Source organism: Pelophylax lessonae, assembly GCF_965119305.1.
Source record: "Pelophylax lessonae genome assembly, chromosome: 8".
In the NCBI taxonomy this organism is placed as follows: Eukaryota; Metazoa; Chordata; class Amphibia; order Anura; family Ranidae; genus Pelophylax; species Pelophylax lessonae.
The window spans coordinates 200,040,460-200,059,197 of record NC_138775.1 but is presented as its reverse complement, the minus strand read 5'-3'; positions in this window follow the sequence as shown (position 1 = coordinate 200,059,197).

The following is an 18,738-nucleotide window of genomic DNA, read 5'->3' as shown; positions in this document are numbered from 1 at the left end:
TGTTCCCTTTCATTGCAGAGCACCCACAGCATGTTCCATTTCATTGCAGAGTGCCCACAGCATGTCCCCTTTCATTGCAAAGCACCCACAGCATGCCCCCTTTCATTGCAGAGTGATCACAGCATGTCCCCTTTCATTGCAGAGCACCCACAGCATGTCCCCTTTCATTGCAAAGCGCCCAAAGCATGTCCCCTTTCATTGCAGAGCGATCACAGCATATCCCCTTAAATTGCAGAGCGCCCACAGCATGTCCCCTTTCATTGCAGAGTGCCCACAGCATGTCCCCTTTTATTGCAGAGCGCCCACAGCATGTCCCCTTTCATTGCAAAGCGCCCACAGCATGTCCCCTTTCATTGCAGAGCACCCACAGCATGTCCCCTTTCATTGCAGAGCGATCTCAGCATGTCCCCTTTCATTGCAGAGCGCCCACAGCATGTCCCCTTTCATTGCAGAGCGCCCACAGCATGTCCGCTTTCATTGCAGAGCGCCCACAGCATGTCCCCTTAAATTGCAGAGCGCTCACAGCATGTCCCCTTTCATTGCAGAGCGCTCACAGCATGTCCCCTTTCATTGCAGAGCGCCCACAGCATGTCCCCTTAAATTGCAGAGCGCTCACAGCATGTCCCCTTTCATTGTAGAGCGCCCACAGCATGTCCCCTTTCATTGCAGAGCACTCACAGCATGTCCCCTTTCATTGCAGAGCGCCCACAGCATGTCCTCTTAAATTGCAGAGCGCCCACAGCATGTCCCCTTTCATTGCAGAGCACCCACAGCATGTCCCCTTTCATTGCAGAGCGCTCACAGCATGTCCCCTTTCATTGCAGAGCGCCCACAGCATGTCCCCTTAAATTGCAGAGCGCTCACAGCATGTCCCCTTTCATTGCAGAGCGCCCACAGCATGTCCCCTTTCATTGCAGAGCACCCACAGCATGTCCCCTTTTATTGCAGAGCGCCCACAGCATGTCCCCTTTCATTGCAGAGCGATCGCAGTGTGCAGAGAGACCAGCGTGCGCTTACCTGCAGCGGGTGGCTTCTCATCAATCCTGCACGTCCTCCGTGTCTCCCGAATCCTCCTCCTCGGCCAGTTACAATCGTTCGCCTTTCGGACAATCAGGAAACACCTGCCTCCTGATTGGCCAATAGGAGGATCAGGAGGAGGATCCCTGTGACAATAGCGAATATTCATTCGCTATTGTCACACAATGGGTGGGCTCAGGGCGCAGTGCTCTGCTCCCTGAGCCCATCCGTTTCTAAAGAAGAAAGTAATCGCAGGCTGCTGTGAATGGCGGCGGCGGCAGGCACAACTCACCATCCTCAAAATTCCACTCGCAAAATGCGAGTAGGCGAGTGGAATTTTTGAGGGCTGGTCACCAGTACAGTATTTGTACATTGATATCATATCCCCTCTCAAGCGTCTCCTCTCCAGAGAGAATAAGTTCAATGCTTGTAGACTTTCCTCATAGCTGAAGTCCCCCATTCCCTTTATTAACTTTGTTGCCCTTCTCTGGACTCTCTCCAGTTCCAGCACAACCTTCTTGAGGCTCAGTGCCCAGAACTGGATGGCATAGATGCGGCAGGACCAGATTCTTGTAGAATGGGGGAATTATTGTTTTATCTCTGGAGTGAATCCCCTTTTTTATACATGCCAGTATTCTGTTGGCTTTGCTTGCAGCAGTTTGGCATTGCATGCCATTGCTGAGTTTGTCTTCTACTAGGACCCCCAGGTCCTTTTCCATCTTAGATTTTCCCAGAAGTTCTCTCCCTAGTGAGTAACTTGCATTCGTATTTTTGGGACTGAAATGCATTATCTTACATTTTTCAACATTAAACCTCATTTGCTATGTAGTTGCCCACCCCATTATTTTGTTCAGGACTTCTTGTATGGTTCCCACGTCCTGTGTAGAAGGTATTGCCCTGCTTAGCTTAGTATCATCCGCAAATACTGAGATTGAGCTATTTATCCCATCCTCCAGATCGTTTATGAATAAATTAAATAGTACTGGTCCCAGGCCAGATCCTTGGGGGACCCCATTTTCCACACCGGACCAATCCGAGTACTTGCCATTTATCACCACACTCTGGACTCGCCTCTGAAGCCAGTTTTCAATCCAGGTACTCACCATATGGTCCATACCTACGCACCTTAGTTTGTACAGTAAACATTTGTGAGGAACTGTATCAAATGCATTTGCAAAGTCCAGATACACCACATCAACAGGCCTTCCTTAATCTAAATGGAAGCTCACTTCTTCATAGAAGGTTAATAGATTGGTCTGGCAAGAACAATTCTTCATGAATACATGCTGATTATTACTAATGCCTACTACTAAATACCATTTTTATTACTAAAATCTTGTATGTAGTCCCTTATCATTCCCTCCAATAGCTTGCAGACTATGTGTTACCATGCATTGACACTCTGCCACGTCCTGGAGCTGGTGCGCTTTCCAAGAACCAGAAATTGTCCAACATTTGCAATGAGTGAAATCTCAGAAGTATGCTAGTACCAATAAAATAGGAAACAACAAAAGACCTTCAACCGAATAGGGCTTATAACAAGAACAAGTAGGGGGTCTTCCTCAGGTGTATACTGTAATAACAACATGGTTATAGCCAGATAAACATGGAATTCTGAACAAAATTGTAATAGCTAGTAAACATGGGTAGAAGAACGGAGAGAAGGGAAGAAGAGAGGGAAAAAGAAAAAAAAAGGGGGGGGGGACAAGAAGGGGCGTATGACCCAAGCAACCTGAGTAGAGATAAAACTGTGTATCCAAGAAAAGATACCTAGTAGGACAGTGAGATCAGAGATAGGAGGCAAATTTAGAGGAATGTCAGAAGTGATTCCAGACTGACCAGGTCAAAGTGTAATCGTCAGTCTTTTCTGTTTCCCAGGAGATCAAATTTTTCAAGATGGCAAATAGAATCTATCTCACAGGCCCATTCCACAAAGGGGGTTTTGGTTTACGCCATGCCCTGGCGATCACAGTATGAGCAGAAGTCAGGAAGTGTTGAAGAAGACTTTTTTATTTTGTGTATTAGATTCAGGCATCATTGATAGAAAAGTAATTATATTTTGTCCCCAACTAAATCATAGTAGAGATTAAGTATTTTGTCCCAAAAAGGAGTTATGAGCAGGCAGGTGTTCCAAATATGAGTCATGGTGCCTGCAAATATCTACAGCAGATATTTGGTATGGACGGGTCTATTTTTTTCAGAGTAGTAGGGCAATAATACCACCTAGCGAAGATTTTATAGTTGGGCTCTTGTGCTCTAGAAGATATGGAAGTCTTATAATTAAATGTCAGTATATTTTGTCCCAGTCAAAGTCATTACCGGGAACATTAGGTTCCTTTTCACATTTGGTGGGGAATATGGTAGGGAGGTCTTCAGCAAAATATATGATATGTATGGTATATATGAGACAGTGGGTGTTCCGCCCTGACAGACTGGGACAGAAAAAACTCAAAATCAGTGAGCGGAGTGGTTAGGGCAGTTATAGGTATATTAGCAGCGAGATCATGTCGGAGTTGGGAGTATTCAAGCCAAGCTCTAGCCTGGTTATGATAGGACCCTAACAGTTGTGACATTGGAATCTGTGTACCATTCCACAGGGTATGACAAAGCAGTGGTTTGTCTTCCTTTTTCCGAAGGAGAAATCGAGATTGAGGAAGAGTGGGAAGAAACGCAAGAGTCTCCAAAAGAGGTGAGAGTGGGCTAGGTCTTGACATAAATAAACTTTTCCCTACAAAAGAGTCCCATGTACGGAGTGTAGAAGTCACCAGAAGGATCAAGGCATCTACATGTGGTCTGTCTTATGGATGGGTCTGTCCATAGTAAAGATGTGAGGTCAGGAGTGAGCGTTTCATTTTCCAGGACCATAATTTAGAGTCTAGGCTATGGTACCAATCAAGGATTCTAAGAAAACAGGATGCCTTATGGTATAAAACTATGTAGGTAGAGCCACACCCCATCTAGATTTAGGCATGAAGAGCATGTGGCAATTAATCCTAGATTTGTTATTTTGCCAGATGTAGTTATGTATAAGCGTGTTTACATGAGAGAAGAATCCTGAAGGGGGAGCTATCAGAACTGTTTGAAAAGTAAATAGCAATTTGGGCAGTATGTCCATCTTAAAAACATTCATACAGCTAAGCCAAGGAATAGTAGGTTTATCGTACGATTTAAGATGGATGAGTGAGAGCAAGGGTGTGTAGTTTAGATCTGACAGTTTAGAAAGAGTAGCAGGGATATGAACTCCGAAATATTTAAGGGCTTGATGTTGCCACTTAAAAGAGAAATTAGAACAAAGTATAGAGCTTTCTAAAAAGGATAAAGAGATGTTGAGGGCCTCAGTTTTATCAATCAGGTTATTATGGAGGGCAATGCCAAGGTGTTCCATGGTCAGAACATATAAAAGAGGAGAAAGGGGGCATCCCTGATGATTCCCATTGCGAATTACAATGGAATCTAGTAGGAGTCCATTAGAGCGTTTTCTCACGGAGGGATTAGTGTATAGAGCCAAAATCTTAAGAAGAATGTTGGGTTCCAGTCCTATTTGGTGAAGAGTAGGGTTGAGCGAACACGGACTGTATTATTCGCGTTCGTACCGAATAAATGGATTTTTGTTACCCGAACACGGACCCGAAAACTTTACTGTATGTTCGGGTAAAAATCCGTGTTCGGTCATTTTATTTCCAGGTTTTGTATGCATTGGCACGCTTTTCATGGCGGGCTTTCAACAGCCAATCAACAAGCGTTTAACTTGTGTGCCTTAAGCCATCCCAGCCATGCCTACAAATGTATTAGTAGCTGTGATTGGCCATCTGAAGCATGTGACCAAGTTTTTATAAGTCCGAGACGGAGCGCCGTTGCGTCATTCTGCTGTGTTAGTTCAGGGACAGAGCACACATCATACGTGCTGGCTGCTGATTAGGGACAGACAGGCAAAAACCATTTGTGTCCGGATAGAATTGAGGGACAGGTCGGAGTGTGTTAGGCAGGGCGAGTTGTAGGGCATTTTAGGGAGAGGCTGCTGATTTTTAGGGTCAGTTTTCTACAATCGATTTTGCAGTGACCGATCTTATCAATCCTTTTAGGGAGAGGCTGCTGATTTTTAGGGTCAGACAGTGTGTTCTACAATCGATATTGCTGGGTGGGGTTTGCAGTGACCGATCTTATCAATCCTTTTAGGGAGAGGCTGCTGATTTTTAGGGTCAGACAGTGTGTTCTACAATCGATATTGCTGGGTGGGGTTTGCAGTGACCGATCTTATCAATCCTTTTAGGGAGAGGCTGCTGATTTTTAGGGTCAGACAGTGTGTTCTACAATCGATATTGCTGTGTGTGGGGGGGGGGTTTGCAGTGACCGATCTTATCAATCCTTTTAGGGAGAGGCTGGAGATAGGCAGGTGTCAGTGGTCCACATCGATTTTGCTGTGTGTGGGGTGCAGTGAACACAATCTTTTTTGCCCACTGAGGAGGAGGGAGAAAAGTCTTTTTCTATCAGTCACTGTGTGCAGCGTTTTTCCTTCAGCTGTGCTGTGCTGACTCTGATCATACACTGCTGTGTTCAGTGTTCACATGTGCTATTATTGAGTGGTTTCAAAAATCATACACTTTTTTCTATTCCACTATTCAATATACAGCCTTGGGTTAAAAAAATTAAATTGTGGCCTGCAGCAGAGCTGAATGATATAAGACACTGCTGTTCACATGTGCTATTGATAAATCACACCAATTTTATATCATATTTTCTATTCCGCTATTCAATAAAAACCCTTGCGTATAAACAATTAAATTGCGGGATAGTCTGTGTTGGTACGTGTGAGATACACCTTTCCAATTTTTGGGGTTCATCTCATACTTCTGAAGATTTGAGGGTGCTGCCTGTTCCGTACTCCTCCTACTCCTCATCCTGACTTTAGGGGTACAAAAAATAGTAATTGGGGCCTAGTCTGGTTGTGTACGTGTGAGATACATACACTTTTTTTGATCATATTTTCTATTCCGCTATTCAATAAAAACCTTTGGGTATAAACAATTAAATTGCGGGATAGTCTGTGTTGGTACGTGTGAGATACACCTTTCCAATTTTTGGGGTTCATCTCATACTTCTGAAGATTTGAGGGTGCTGCCTGTTCCGTACTCCTCCTACTCCTCATCCTGTCTTTTAGGGGTACAAAAAATAGTAATTGGGGCCTAGTCTGGTTGTGTACGTGTGAGATACATACACTTTTTTTGATCCTATTTTCTATTCCGCTATTCAATAAAAACCTTTGGGTATAAACAATTAAATTGCGGGATAGTCTGTGTTGGTACGTGTGAGATACACCTTTCCAATTAATGGGGTTCATCTCATACTTCTGAAGATTTGAGGGTGCTGCCTGTTCCGTACTCCTCCTACTCCTCGTCCTGCCTTTTTGGGGTACAAAAAATAGTAATTGGGGCCTAGTCTGGTTGTGTACGTGTGAGATACATACACTTTTTTTGATCATATTTTCTATTCCGCTATTCAATAAAAACCTTTGGGTATAAACAATTAAATTGCGGGATAGTCTGTGTTGGTACGTGTGAGATACACCTTTCCAATTTTTGGGGTTCATCTCATACTTCTGAAGATTTGAGGGTGCTGCCTGTTCCGTACTCCTCCTACTCCTCGTCCTGCCTTTTTGGGGTACAAAAAATAGTAATTGGGGCCTAGTCTGGTTGTGTACGTGTGAGATACATACACTTTTTTTGATCATATTTTCTATTCCGCTATTCAATAAAAACCTTTGGGTATAAACAATTAAATTGCGGGATAGTCTGTGTTGGTACGTGTGAGATACACCTTTCCAAATTTTGGGGTTCATCTCATACTTCTGAAGATTTGAGGGTGCTGCCTGTTCCGTACTCCTCCTACTCCTCATCCTGCCTTTAGGGGTACAAAAAATAGTAATTGGGGCCTAGTCTGGTTTTGTACGTGTGAGATACATACACTTTTTTTGATCATATTTTCTATTCCGCTATTCAATAAAAACCTTTGGGTATAAACAATTAAATTGCGGGATAGTCTGTGTTGGTACGTGTGAGATACACCTTTCCAATTTTTGGGGTTCATCTCATACTTCTGAAGATTTGAGGGTGCTGCCTGTTCCGTACTCCTCCTACTCCTCATCCTGTCTTTTAGGGGTACAAAAAATAGTAATTGGGGCCTAGTCTGGTTGTGTACGTGTGAGATACATACACTTTTTTTGATCCTATTTTCTATTCCGCTATTCAATAAAAACCTTTGGGTATAAACAATTAAATTGCGGGATAGTCTGTGTTGGTACGTGTGAGATACACCTTTCCAATTAATGGGGTTCATCTCATACTTCTGAAGATTTGAGGGTGCTGCCTGTTCCGTACTCCTCCTACTCCTCGTCCTGCCTTTTTGGGGTACAAAAAATAGTAATTGGGGCCTAGTCTGGTTGTGTACGTGTGAGATACATACACTTTTTTTGATCATATTTTCTATTCCGCTATTCAATAAAAACCTTTGGGTATAAACAATTAAATTGCGGGATAGTCTGTGTTGGTACGTGTGAGATACACCTTTCCAATTTTTGGGGTTCATCTCATACTTCTGAAGATTTGAGGGTGCTGCCTGTTCCGTACTCCTCCTACTCCTCGTCCTGCCTTTTTGGGGTACAAAAAATAGTAATTGGGGCCTAGTCTGGTTGTGTACGTGTGAGATACATACACTTTTTTTGATCATATTTTCTATTCCGCTATTCAATAAAAACCTTTGGGTATAAACAATTAAATTGCGGGATAGTCTGTGTTGGTACGTGTGAGATACACCTTTCCAATTTTTGGGGTTCATCTCATACTTCTGAAGATTTGAGGGTGCTGCCTGTTCCGTACTCCTCCTACTCCTCATCCTGCCTTTAGGGGTACAAAAAATAGTAATTGGGGCCTAGTCTGGTTGTGTACGTGTGAGATACATACACTTTTTTTGATCATATTTTCTATTCCGCTATTCAATAAAAACCTTTGGGTATAAACCATTAAATTGCGGGATAGTCTGTGTTGGTATGTGTGAGATACACCTTTCCAATTTTTGGGGTTCATCTCATACTTCTGAAGATTTGAGGGTGCTGCCTGTTCCGTACTCCTCCTACTCCTCATCCTGCCTTTAGGGGTACAAAAAATTGTAATCGGGGCCTAGTCTTTGTTTGTACGTGTGAGATACACCGTATTATAACATCTTTCATATTCCGCTATTCAATATACACCCTCTTGGAGTGTAAGAAAATTAAATTACGGCATAGTCTGTATCGGTACGTGTGAGGTACACCTTTTAAATTTGTTTGGCGCATCTCCTTCCACCGCCAAGGATTGCAGGGCGCTTCAGTTTGCCTCCTGTTCCCAACTCCTCCTACTCCTCTTCCTCATCCTCCCTTTAGGGTACAAAAAATTTTAATCGGGGCCTAGTCTGTGTTTGTACGTGTGAGCTACACAATTTTTTATCCTTTTTCCTATTCCGCTATTCAATATACACCCTTTTGGGGTAAAAAACATTAAATTGTGGCATAGTTTGCATATTTGACTGTGAGATACATCCGTGCGATACTGTTGTTGTTTTGTTCCGCTATTCAATAAACACCTTTCTAGGGCAAGATCATAAATTACAGAAATATGAGCAGACCGTCAAATAGGGGCCGTGGTGCTGCGTGTAGAGCTCCTGTTGCAAGGAGAAGACGTGGTCGATCTGTGCCAGCTACACGCACAAGTGAAACACCTTCCTCAAGTGTTAGTAGGCGACAGAACCTGCAGCAGTATTTTGTAGGGCATCATAGGCCTCTAGAAGTGATGATGCCAGAACACGTAGAGGCGATAGTAGATTGGTTTGCTGCTGACAGTGCCTCCAGTTCCTTACATTGTCTCCCACCCAGTCTACTGCAGAAAGTTCAGAGTTGGCACCTGCAGCCGATGTCCAACCGTCTTTCACCTCACCCCCTTGCAAATCAGGCAAGCAGTCTGAGCCCCAAGCCATACAGGAGTCTCTTCTTCTTTTTGAGGACTCTGTCAGCAGGGTTTCCCAGGGCCATCCACCTAGCCCTGCCCCAGAAGTGGAAGAGATTGAGTGCAGCGATGCCCAACCACTTATTTCTCAAGATGAGTACATGCAAGGACCATTGCAGCACGTCTCCGATGATGACGAAACGCAGGTGCCAACTGCTGCGGCGTTCAGCATTGTGGAGACCGACAAGGAGGGCAGGGGTGAAGACTGGGTGGAAGATGATGTGGAGGACGATGAGGTCCTCGACCCCACATGGAATGAAGGTCATGCAGGTGACCTGAGTAGTTTGGAGGAAGAGGCGGTGGTCGCACAGAGCCACCAGCACAGCAGAAGAGGGAGCAGGGTGCAGAAGCGAAGCGGCCGTGCCCTAGACAATACGCCTGCTACTGCCCAACGCAGCAAGGGAACGAGCACACCAAAGCCAGCTCAAAGGAGTTCTCTAGCGTGGAAGTTCTTTAGAAAATGTGCTGATGACAGGACACGAGTGGTTTGCACCCTGTGCAATCAGAGCCTGAAGCGAGGCATAAACCTTCTCAACCTGAGCACAACCTGCATGATCAGGCATCTAAGTGCAAAGCACGAGCTGCAGTGGAGTAGACACCTTCAAAACCAAGAAACGTCTTTGGCTCATCCTGCTTCCTCTTCTGCTGCAGTCTCGGCCGCTCCAGCCACATCTGTAGTGATACCGGCACCTGCCACCCCGCAAACAGAGGATCTGTCAGCAACACCACCACCTGGGTCACCAACCATCTCCACAATGTCCCGTGGAAGCGTTCAGCTTTCCATCTCCCAAACACTTGAGAGGAAGAGGAAGTACCCCCCTACCCACCCGCCATCCCTGGCCCCGAATGCCAGCATTTCAAAATTCTTAGCCTTTGAAATGCTGTCATTCCGTCTGGTGGAGACGCACAGTTTTAAAAACCTTATGTCGGTGGCTGTCCCACAGTACGTCGTGCCCAGCCGCCACTACTTTTACAGGCAAGCCATCCCTTCCCTGCACAACCAAGTGGGGGAAAAAATCAGGTGTGCACTGCGCAACGCCATCTGTGGCAAGGTCCACCTAACTACCGATACGTGGACCAGTAAGCACGGTCAGGGGCGTTATATCTCCCTAACGGCACACTGGGTAAATGCAGTGGAGGATGGGCCTGAGGCGGATAGCAATTTGGCGCATGTCCTTCCACCACCGAGGATTGCAGGGCGCTTCAGTTTGCCTCCTGTTCCTAACTCCTCCTACTCCGCTTCCTCATCCTCTACCGCCTCCTTATCCGGACAGCGTAACACCTTCACCACCAACTTCAGCACGGCCAGGGGTAAACGACAGCAGGCAGTTTTAAAACTTGCCTGTTTGGGGGAAAAACCACACACCGCGCAGGAGTTGTGGAGGAGCATGGAACAGCAGACAAATGAGTGGTTGCTGCCAGCGAGCTTCAAGCCCGGCCTGGTGGTGTGCGATAACGGGCGAAATCTCATAGCAGCTCTGGGCCTAGCCGGTTTGACGCACATCCCTTGCCTGGCGCATGTGCTGAATTTGGTGGCGCAGAGGTTCCTTAAAAACTACCCCGATATGTCAGAGCTGCTGTAGAAAGTGCGGGCCGTCTGTGCGCACTTTCGGCGTTCTCACCCTGCTGCTGCTCGCCTGTCAGCGATGCAGCGTAACTTCGGCCTTCCCGCTCACCGCCTCATATGTGACGTGCCCACAAGGTGGAACTCCCCCTTGCACATGCTGGAAAGACTGTGCGAGCAGCAGCAGGCCATAGTGGAGATTCAGCTGCAGCACGCACGTGTGAGTCGCTCTGCGGAACAGCACCACTTCACCACCAATAACTGGGCCTCCATGCGAGACCTGTGTGCCTTGTTGCGCTGTTTTGAGTACTCCACCAACATGGCCAGTGCCGATGACGCCGTTGTCAGCTTAACTATCCCACTTCTATGCCTCCTTGAAAAAACAATTCGGGCGATGATGGAAGAGAATGTGGCACAGGATGAGGAGGAGGAGGAGGATGAAGAGGTAACATTTCCAAGGCTTTCAGGGCAGTCATTCGCAAGGGGCTCCGAGGGTGGTTTCCTGCACACACAAACGCCAGGGACACAATTGTCCAGCAGGGGCACAGTTCTGGAGGATGAGGAGGATGAGGAGGAGGAGCTGGAGGAGGAGATGGAACCATGTTCACAGCAGGGTGGCACCCAGGCCAGCTCATGGCCATCACTGGTGCGTGGCTGGGGGGATACAGAGGACACAGACGATACACCTTCCACAGAGGACAGCCTTTCGTTGCCTCTGGGCAGCCTGGCACACATGAGCGATTACATGCTGCAGTGTCTCCACAACGACCGCCGAGTTGCCCACATTCTAACTTGTGCTGATTACTGGGTGGCCACGCTGCTGGATCCCCGTTACAAGGACAACGTACCGTCCTTAATTCACTCACTGGAGCGCAATCGCAAGATGCGCGAGTACAAGCGCACGCTGGTAGACGCGATGCTGCTGGCATTCCCACCTGACAGCGGGGCCACAGAGGAAGCACAAGGCAGAGGAGGAGGAGGAAGAGGTCGCCAACGCAACCAGGGCACCGCCAGCACTTCAGAAGGCAGGGTTAGCATGGCCGAAATGTGGAAAAGCTTTGTCAGCACGCCACAACAAACAGCAGCACCAGCAGCTCATATGGAACGTCTTAGCAGGAGGCAGCTTTTCACCAACATGGTGGAGCAGTATGTGTGCACACGCCTAGACGTACTGAATGACCGGGTCTGCCCCCTTCAACTTCTGGGTCTCCAAGTTGGGCACATGGCCTGAGCTTGCCCTTTACGCCTTGGAGGTGCTGGCGTGCCCTGCAGCCAGTGTATTATCTGAACGGGTATTTAGCACGGCTGGGGGCGTTATCACAGACAAGCGCAGCCGCCTGTCCAGAGACAATGTGGACAAGCTCACGTTCATTAAAATGAACCAGGCATGGATCCCACAGGACTTTTCCGTACCTTGTGCAGAATAGCGATAGATACCGACCTTACCCAGCCATTGTTCTATTTTTGCTCTTTCTCACTCTTTTGGGGTGTACCCTCATTTAAAATTTCTGAATAGAAGCAGTGTTGGCTACCTCGTCCTCCTGAGGGCCAGATTAACGTAGGGGCTATTGGAGCTGCAGCTCCAGGCCCCTACCTTTATATAGGCCCCGGGTTGGCCATATTCACTGTTACCGCTCTTCTGTCACTTGTAAACACAGAAGTCTGGCTTCTATTCTCGCTTCCCCAGGCAGCTCCCTCAGAACCTCCCCACACAGCACGAAGGCCGGACAAGGAGGGACAGTTGCCGATGCATGGATGTGTTTATGGGCTTCAGAGACAGCATCCCATGTGGAATTAGGCATGCATGGCTGCACCCTTCCTCCTCTGGGTGCATGCCAAGGCACGGCCCTTAAGGCCCTTCAAAATCCTCAGCACCAAGCCCATGATGCTCTTAATCCGGCCCTGGTCCTCCTCCACCGCCGCTTCCACCTACACCGCCCATAGGTGTGCGCAGCCTATTGCATAAGGGTGTGCACCCCAAAGTTTAAATACACATGCATGTGTTTGCCTACATGTACATGGCCCCGATACATTACTCTCCCTGCTGGCAAAGAGAAATAGAGCAGAGCAGGTCCAAGGGAGATCTTTCCCATCTCCTCACTGGCAAACAGAGCGATAATGCTATGTGCCCTAAGTGATTAGGGTGTGCCCAGGTACACCCGGCACAACCTGTGCGCACGCCTATGACACCGCCACATCCACCACCACCTCAACCTCCCTCCTACTCCATATGGGCCTCGTCCTTCAGAGATGAAGAACATTGTTTTATTTTTCTGTTTTTTTTTTTGCTGTTTTAAGTTATTTCCCTATCCACATTTGTTTGCAGAGCACTCGCCATGCTCTTAACTACGTTTTGCTGCCATTTGCAGCACTCTAGCCCTTGGTCTTTTAGAGCCATTTTAGTGCCTGAAAGTTCGGGTCCCCATTGACTTCAATGGGGTTCGGTGTCCGGGAAAAGTTCAGCAAAAGTCCGGGACACGGACCCGGACTTTTTTTTAAAGTTCGGCCGAACCCGCCGAACACGGACATCCAGGTGTCCGCTCAACTCTAGTGAAGAGTAGTCCAAGGTAAATCCCAGTGAACACGGTCAAATGCCTTTTCGGCTTCTACTGATATCAGGCAAGAGTGTATTACGCTTTTGAGTATATTCAATTAAGAAGATAGTTTTCAGGATGTTGTCATGAGCTTCCCGACCTGGTGGAAACCCAACCTGGTCATGGTGTATAAGATCTGGAAGAAGGGGTGTGAGACGGTTAGCAAATTTTTGGAACAAAGGTGTATATCAATATTAGTGAGGGAAATATGGCAGTAACTACTAACAATGAGTCCTTGCCAGGTTTGGGCAAAACTGTGATGTGAGCCTCCAAAGCTCGGGCAGGGAAAGCCTTATCTCCAGAGAAAGCATTGTAAGTCTTAGTAGGAAATCCTAATCTCCAGAGATAGCTTTGTAAGTCTTAGTAAGAAAGGAGGAGAGAGAACCCTGAAAAAATGTGTAGAACCGAGTCGTAAATCTGTCGGGACCTGGACTTTTATTTGGTTTGAGTGTGGAAATGGCACCCAATAGTTCCTCTTAAGAAAAAGGCTGATCAACAAATGGAGAGAGAGTAGGAAGAGCTGTGTTGGAGACATAGTCAGAGACTATAGACAGGAAAGCATCTTTAGACATTGGGGGGAGCAGCAGGCAAATTGTACAAATGCTCATAGAAGGCCTGAAAGAGACAGGCAATTAAGGGTGCTGTGAGAGTCTGCCCCAAGGGGCTTTCAGTTTTATAATGGAAAAAACCCATGCTTAGCATGTAGAGCTCTCACTAGCAGTCTACCAGGCCTATCTCCCTCTGTATAAAATAATTTGCAGGTTCAATCCTTCACGGACAAGGTTTTGAAATGAAGGAGTTGCAACGACTGATGCCTAGAATCTGACAAGTCCAACATTGTATGCGGGGATCTAGACTGCTTGTGAGATGATTCTAAAAAGGCAATCAATTTCAACAACTGTATTTGAAAATAGTGAGATTTTTTAAGTCTGGGGCCATATTTGATAAAGACTCATCTGAGTATGCATTTTAAGGCTTCCCATTAGGTAGGTAAGGGGTTTTTGTCATGTTGATGGTCAGAGACAAAGTGGTCTCGGTGATCTCAATAGAGCATAAGGTTTCTTGGAGTAGGGAGTCATTTCGTTTCCAAGTCCATTCCTGGTTAACAATGTAAGGTAGGGACAGAGATAAATATATTGGCACATGGTCTGAAAACAAAATATTACCTATTTTACAGCACGGTTGAAGTGTCAATGAAAACTGACCGATCAGAAAAAAGTCTGTGCGCGAGTAGGAGTCATGTGCAGCAGAGTAAAAGGTATAGTCCCTATCTTTATGACAGAGGATTCTCCATACATCAACTAAATTGTATCGTAATATATATTTTTCTTAATCTAGTGAGTTGGAGACTGAACTTTTGGCCATAGTGGAGTCTAGTTAATGGTCAAGAGCACAATTTAAGTCCCCAGCCAGTAGGACCACTCCCTCATCAAAACCCATGGATATAGTAAAGACAGTGAATGACTTGGTCCTGATTAGGGAGATTCATGTTTGCCAGAGTATAGGTTTTGGCGTATAATGTAATTTTGAGGAACAGATCCTTAGGGTCAGAGCGTGTGTCTATCAATTAATAAGGAAAGAATTTGTGAAAAGCAATGGAGACACCTCTTGATTTAGAGTGAGCATATGTACTGTGATGCCAAGTAGATAAATATTTGTTGCATAATATAGGTATATAGTCTGTACGGAAATGAGTCTCCTGGAGAAAGAGTATTCTGACCTTAGATTTGTGAAATCCGTAGAGGATCTATGATCTCTTGGAAGGTTTATTAAGGCCTCTTGCATTGATGGAGCAAATCTGAAGGGACACCATCATTGAAGGACCCCAGAGTCAATAAGTCATGGTGCTTGGGTCCTAAAAAAAAAAAAAAAAATTGAATAAAATTTAAAAAGGGGGGTGAAGTGGGGGGAAAGAAGAGAGAGGGGGGGAAAGAGCACCAATGAAAGAGAAAAAAAGAAAAAAAGAGGCAGAAGAAAAGATATCCCTCTTTTTAAAAATATACAGACAATGGAGGAAGGAAATGGAGAAAGAACACTCCCAATTCAACACTATAAAAAAAGGGGGAGGGGAGGAATGAGATATAGCCTACAGAGATATGTCTAGATAATATTTGACAGCTAGACAGGATCCCTGTCACCTACAGTGGCGGGAAGTAAGCTAGCACATATACGGATGAGCAGTAGGTACCGCATGGTAATATAATGTGAATAATAAATAATACTTATAGAACTGTGCATTGGTTGTAAACATAAACAAGCAACAAACTTCCAAATATAGAATGTTAATAGCACTAGCCCATAATGAGAGGCTATAATAGGAGAGGCCATGTGGAAGACCCATTCAGGACAGCAACATGTGTATGAAAGGTCAGGGTGACAATCTAGGGTATACAGCGTTAAGCAGGCGTGACGCTCAGATAAGCCAAGAACAATGTAAAGCCAGGGTATAGGAAGCAATAAAATGGCTTCTCTAGAGGGGTAGTAAAACGATGAAGAGAGGGAAATATGTCTTTCTTGGGTCTTCCATATGGGAAACATCACCACTAGGAGAAAATTACATATTGTTATTCATTTTAGGGTTAAAAAATATTCCTTTGGACTATCACACATAGACAATACTAGCGCCACCTTCATTTCAAATCAATGTCTGCAAGTGTTAATTACACTTTATAGGGTAGCAGCTGTCACAGTTATTATATTGTTTTTCACATGGTGCCCTGGTTTTAATTCAAATTCAAACAGTAGGGATTATCAAATCAGTAGACTTAATGATTCATCATGTTTTGATGCTCCTGAATATCTAAACTTAGAGTTATCAAAATGATCAGTTTATGAAATAAGATAATCTTGATTTATGAACAAAATATACATGAAAAGGTTTAGGAGATAAGAAAAAGTCTGAATGCCCAGAATTGCTGTTTTTCCTAATTTTTCCACAATAATGACAGGATGAACATTACAAGAAATCTAGGAGCCAGAAGCGCAAGGAACACATAGGGTTAATTGTAAGTCATTTCCATTGTGCTGATTTTGTTTTTTTCTCTATTTTGTCTAAACTTAGGCTTTAAGCTTCAACCTGCATATGTTATCAGCTTAGGCAACCTGACAATAAACTTTTTTTTTTTAAATAAAATTTGTTTCTTTTTAACTCCATATTAACTTTTAGTTTACCCCAAACAGCCCTAATTGACCATTTCTTTCTCCTTTTAACGATTTTTCTCCTTTTGTTTTTTTTAAAAATAATTTTCTAACCATAAAACAAGTATAGAAAATATCAGCGCACAGAAATTGCAAATAGGTTTGAAGCTGCTGAACACTCAGGCCAAACTATAAAACCAGTAAGCAGGAAAAAATAATAATAAATAGTGCAGCGCTGAACAATCAGACCAAAAACATAATCCTAAAATTACTAAATTAATAGAAAAGGGTCCATGCAATAGGATCAGTCCATACAATGCCCGTGTGATAAAGGGTGAAAAAAAGAGGGATCCTAGATGGAACAGTTGGTGCTCTCAGTGCACTAAAATCCACCACCTGCAGAATTGGCCTCTCACCTTCAAAACACTGGAATCAAGCATAAACTCCTTGTGCAGACTGCACAGACTGTGTTCCCAAACCGAACTCCGTCTTAGGCAGATACACCAATCAGCAAGCACTCCAAATCAGTATACACTTCCTGGGTCCACTTATCCCTTATTGGCTCCGCTCATACACATATATGAAAATACAAATGGGCAGAACCATAGCGTAATACTGATAACTTTTATTCAGAATGCATAAAATAGACAGCCTCTTACTTGTAAATGGATGGAAAAACGGCATATAAGTAACAAATTTTCGGCGAGTCCTCCTCGGATCTCACCACTTTCCAGATGGCAGCGGGTGACGTCAGTAGCTCCACCTTCCCCCCGTACGCGTGGCGTCTCCCAATGGGCGGAGACTTCTTCAGCGGTATTAGAGGATGTGCGGGACGTCACCCCTTATAACAGCCGAACCGCCCGCTGATTGGCCCGGGCGATCCGTATCTCTTCATTGGTTGATCCAGTTGCCATGGCCACAGGGACGCTAGATTCCCCTGAACAGCGGAAGTAAGCGGAACGATGTGACAATAGACAGCCTGGATCAAAAAAAAAGGCTTAACCGAATCCCTCTAGTAACCTATGCACCCCATTCTGCTATAAACCAGAACAGCAACAGATCGGTGCTAGATTCCTTTCTAGAGAAGCCAATCATTAATAATAAATGCTAATACACTCAGCCAAGCTCCCATCCACATATGAGCCCAGGCTAAGTATATTAAAAAATCCTGGCCATGCATAATCTAAAACTTTTAAAAAATGCCAACACAGACTATATCTGTGTATATTGACTCAATAGATATTAGGCATAGAATAAATATGATAAAAGGAATAAATAAGACCCCTTTCATCTCTGCTCCCATGACTATTGTATAAATGGAGCTGAAATACCCTCAACAATAAAAATTATCTTAAATAATCATCTTTAAAATCGGGGCTATAGACGTTCCGCTGTCATCTGGATTACAATATAAATGTAATAAAATGATAAAAAAACATCAAGTTTAATATATAATCAAATACAACCTAAATATTATAAAAGTATTAAAAATTCAAAACCCCTCCTAACGATCGGAAATAAAACAATTTAAGTCGAAATCGACATTCAACCCCCGGGGGACCCCTACTTTAGTTTCATAAATCCAAAAGGATTCCCGCTTGCTGAGCTGCCTTATAAAATTCCCTCCTCTCCAATGCTTATTAACCCTTTCTACTCCCCAAAATTTTAAGCATCGTGGGTCTTTGTTGTGACATTTTTTAAAATGTTGGGTAACATGATGAGGTGTTTTTCCCTTTTTAATACTCCTTACATGCTCCGCTACCCGGGTTTGTAAAGCCCTTGATGTCCTTCCTATGTACTGCAAACCGCAGTCACATTCTAGCATGTACACCACACCTGTGGTAGAGCATGTAATCAGGTCTTTTATCGTATATGTCTTTCCTGTGGCATTGGCTGTAAATTCCTTCCTTCGTTTGAGGTTGGATTTGGCCGTGCGGCATACCACACATTTTCCACAGGCATAAAATCCTGATAAAAAGGAAAATAATCTGTTGTGGATCTATTACCCCTGGGGCTAAAAGATTCCTAAGTGTAGGTGCTTTTTTGTATACAAAGGAGGGTCTGGACGGCAGTGTTGTTCCTAAGATCTTATCTTGCTGTAAGATGGGCCAATGTTTATTGATTATCTTTTCAATCTTCTTATACTGGATATTATAATCCAGTATAATCCTTATCCCATCTTCCTTGGTGTTTTGCTTTTTAGGAACGTTAGACAATAGGGAATCTCTCTCAATAGCCTGCACTGTCTTCATATCCTTTTCAAGCTTCTCCATGCAATATCCCTTTTGAGCAAACCTCTCGGCTAATAATTTTGACTGTGAGTCATAATCAGCTGCAGAGGTGCAGTTACGCCTAAGGCGCATGAACTGGCCCTTAGGGATATTGCATAGCC